We start from the raw sequence: 4397 nt of genomic DNA, 5'->3' as shown, positions 1-4397 counted from the left end.
GTGGCCCTTGGTGTGCAGCCTCCTGGTTGTGGCCCTTGGTGTGCAGCTGGTTCTGGAGGCTTGGTGTCATGTGCGTGTTGGCCCCTCCTCTCAGGTCTCGCAGGTTTTGCTGCTGAGTTTTGAAGCGCCGCAGCTCGGAGAGCGCACCGCACCGCGCGCACTTCGGTAAGTCAGATTTCTAAACTTATTCTCATTTTGTCACATTAATCCCCCCCCCCCCTCCCCTCCACCCCCCGGCCAAGTTCTCGGTGGCGGCTGTGGGTGAAATCTGTGTCTGTGTGTGAGACTCTGGTCCACTCCGCGCGGTGGGACTACTTTATGTCTCTCCTTGTGTCTCCGGTTAGATGACAGCGAGAGGAAGAGAGAGCGAGCTGTCTGTGTGCGCGTCTGAAGAGCTGAGGACAAGAGTCTGATCTGAGCCCCCCCGTGACAAGAAATGAAGCTCCTGTAAGAGTCTGTGTTCTTCGCAGACTCGCACTCTGCGCAGTTTTTTGTTTCTGGCGCAGCGTCAGAGCGCACTTTGCCTGGCAGACCCCCCCTCACTAAAGTCCAACATTTGTTTCTCCCTGCAGGATCTGGGTCCTGGCGGTGGTCCTGCTGCTGAGACCTGCGCACGGAGTAAGTCCTGTTTGTTTACTCCTCTCTCCTGCACGTGAAGCTTTATTTATCCTCCGTGCTGAACATGATAAACACAAGCTCTGTGTTCACATGGGACGTCCATTTGTCCCGAATTGCCCTCCCCCCCCATAACACCATGAAAGCTGCGATTTGAACTTTTAGCTGTGCGCATCACGTGTTTCTTCCTTTACGCTCGTGCAGCCCCATCACTTGTGTTTGTGTGTGCAGCTCTTATTTTGACTTTTAACTTTACATATAATCCCACATGTGGCCATTTCCCTCCCCATTTGTGCCAAATGTTCAGTGAACTGTGCGCGCCCCCACTTTGAACCCCACCTGGACAGAAGTGTGGGTTTAAATGTGGCCGGAGGCGCTGCTGAGGAGGACCTGCTCATGAGCAAGGCAGGCCACGCCCTGCTCATGAATATGGAAGATTAGAGGAATATTAGAGGAGCTGCTGCTGGATTTGTTTTTATTTATTGCTAAATGTCTGTATTTTTATATTAACTATTTAAATAAGTTATTTCTATTCAATAAGTCCTAAACAATCAAAACATTAAATAAATAGTTGAGTGAGAAATATGTCCGTGCACATTAAAACAAAGGTTATGTTGCCGCTCGGTTTGTTAATAAGTCAGAAGAAATGTTCAGATCCTTTGATGTAGGGTTCCATGAGCTTGAAAGCAATTAATATCTTACCTGTTGTCAGTTGTGATCCGTCCCTCTGCATACTTTTCCTCAAATCTTAAGCCACGCCCACTCACACCTGCTCCCTGTCCATTCATCCACCCTGCGTCCTTCCTCTCGTCGCTTTGCCGTCGTGTTGTGACGCCACATCTGCTCGTCTTCTTTGTTTTGGTTGTAAAGAGTTTGCAGCCATGTCAACTTTTTGTTTTTGACTAAAAAAGTAATTTCTTTAGTTTTATTCTACGTGAGCTCCGTGTGTGTCCGTCCTCATTTCCTGTGTTTACAACAGCCAAACCTGCATTTGTTCCGTCGTTTTTTGAACGCCTCAGTTTGGTTGTTCGGTTGTTCTCAGAAGTCAGAATTTCTAAGACAAAAAATATATATCAACCGGTCCCCCCCCCCCCCCCCCAAAAAAAAAACATTTCATTTGAGTTAATTTTTTAAGAAGGATAGTGCACATTAGTTAATATTTCTGTATTACACAATATTATGAGTGTGCTGGAATTTGTTTTATAGCTTTTTCTTTCGACTCAGCATAAGAGAAGCAGAGCACTACCTCTGTAGCTTTTTAACTAACACACCTATTTTGTGCAGCACTAGCTTAGTGCTACATCAGTTACGGTAGTTGTTGGGGGTGGGGGGGACAGTTTGGTAGGCAGGGTGCTCATTTCGGTTGACATGGTGGGGTGCCCTCCTTGTATAATGGTATGGCATGGTATGGATTGTTATGGTATGATTTGGTATGGTTTTGTATGGTATGTTTAGAATGGTATGGTATGGTATGGTATGGAATGGTATGGTGTGGTATGGTAGGGTATGGTATGTTTGTAATGGTATGGTATGGTGTGATATGGTATGGTATGATACGGTATGGTATGATATAGTATGGTATGATATGGTATGGTATGGTATGGTATGATACGGTATGGTATGGTATGATATGGTATGGTATGGTATGATATGGTATGGTATGATACGGTATGGTATGGTATGATATGGTATGGTATGATATGGTATGATACGGTATGGTATGGTATGGTATGATATGGTATGGTGTGATATGGTATGATACGGTATGGTATGATGTAGTATGATATGATATGGTATGGTATGGTATGATACGGTATGGTATGTTATGGTATGATATGGTATGGTATGGTATGGTATGGTATGGTATGGTATGATATGGTATGGTATGGTATGGTATGATATGGTATGGTAGGGTATGGTATGTTTGGAATGGTATGGTATGGTATGATATGATGTGATATGATATGGTATGGTAGGGTATGGTATGTTTGGAATGGTGTGGTATGGTATGGTATGGTATGATATGGTATGGTAGGGTATGGTATGTTTGGAATGGTATGGTATGGTATGGTATGGTATGATATGATATGATATGATATGGTATGGTAGGGTATGGTATGTTTGGAATGGTGTGGTATGGTATGATTTGGTTTGGTATGATTTGGTATAGTACATCTGGTATAGATCTGGCTACAATCCAGACATTAGCCACAGCCAGGCTATATTTCTTTTTATTTTGCATGTCTGAATAAACGGTAAATGAATAAGACTTTTATTCGCCAATACGATGCTTCGTAAATCTTTCCTCAATACACGGGAACTCAGATGAATTCGAAGTCATCAGTTTCCCATTAATCTCTGATGAAGATGAAGACGGCTGGTCGTTCATCTTGACGGGACTCTGACTGACAAACATACAGACTCCACAGTTTAATATTATTTACAACACACATCTACATTTGAGTGAAGGATAATACAATTTACTGGTTTGTCACAGTTATGAGAGGATGAACCCAAGAATGACGACTGAACACAGAGTTTAAAAGGTAAAACTCAACTTTTAATAAAAAAAAAAAAAAACTTAAACTAAAAGGCTGACGTGACAGCACAGGAAACACTGGAGGTAGCACGAATGCTAACAATGCTCGACTAACAAACAGACAGAACATGTGGACAGGGGTTCATGAGGAAGAGGAGACACCTGGGCTAAATGAAAACAGAGAACAGGTGCGAGTGAACGGAGCTGGAGCAGAGGGACTGAAGTGACCGATGGTGGCACAGAGGAACAGAATGAAACATAAAATACACCAAATGAACAAAATAAGAGGGAAAGCCCAACAAACGACTCCCAAAACCCAATTAAACACCGATCCTGACGGAATTGTGTTTTCAAAATGTCAAGTGGGTTTTACTTAAAAAGAAAAGTCTTAAACAACGTTCATTTCTGTCGATGGTGAAAAGACGATTGATTTTCTCACGTTTCGACCAACAACAGTGCTTCTCTTCAGCAGATGATTGACAGGAAACACTCCAGGGATAGAAAGCTTCCCTGTTGTTTTGTGTTGCACATGTGTGGGTGAATGGCTGATTAGTACTTTGGGTGGTCTGGGCTTCGTACCCATGGGGTACTTTGTTTTTCTGCAGATTGATGCTGTTCAGCTCAGAGGTCTGTGTTTTTTTTTTTCTGTCCTTCTGAGGCGACTGTGCACGGCGAGGGAGAATATTGTGCTCATCAGGTGCTGAGTCACTTGTTTATCTTGAGCTGAAAATGTCACCGAGCAGCAGATAAGAAATGTGCACAACTTCAAGTAGGTACAAACGGTTTGCTTTGTGCCGTTAAAATGTTCCTCTGAACTGTCATTGGCTTAAACCCAAACATAAACACAAAGTTCATCTAAAAGGGTCTTGTCCAGTTAGTCTCAGTCAATGCTGCTAATTTGATGAATGGACATAGATTTTAGATACAGCACAGGTGCTTGTCTTCTAGTGGTTCAGTGCTCTTTGTTAGCATGACTGTCTTGGCAAACATTAGCGTTCCAGATGTTTCTGTAGTGCATGCACACAAAAACTATTTGCATGTTTTTATTACCATTGTTGTCATATCTTTTTCTATGTCGTGTTGACGTTAATCATTTGTGCAGACACATTTCTGTAGCTGACATTGTTGAAAATGTTGGATCGGTGATGCAGCTGTCAGGTGTAGTGAGGAAGAAGAAACAAAACACTCAGAAGGACTCAAAGGTAAAAATAAAGAAACTACTTTATTAAAACAAGAAAACAAA

General features: G+C 42.7%; 1 long non-coding RNA gene across 1 annotated transcript; it reads left to right on the top strand.

Annotated features, from left to right (window-relative positions):
• Positions 1 to 92: 92 nt before the first annotated feature.
• LOC119429600 lies at positions 93 to 619 on the top strand. The gene is made up of 3 exons (XR_005187808.1): positions 93 to 165; positions 345 to 447; positions 573 to 619. It is a non-coding gene; the product is annotated as an uncharacterized LOC119429600 (long non-coding RNA).
• The last annotated feature ends 3778 nt before the right edge of the window (positions 620 to 4397 follow it).

This window comes from Nematolebias whitei, unplaced genomic scaffold, assembly GCF_014905685.2.
Source record: "Nematolebias whitei isolate Nwh7 unplaced genomic scaffold, NemWhi1 Nwh_scaf_3536, whole genome shotgun sequence".
NCBI classification, from domain to species: Eukaryota; Metazoa; Chordata; class Actinopteri; order Cyprinodontiformes; family Rivulidae; genus Nematolebias; species Nematolebias whitei.
This window is presented reverse-complemented; position numbering and strand designations above follow the sequence as displayed.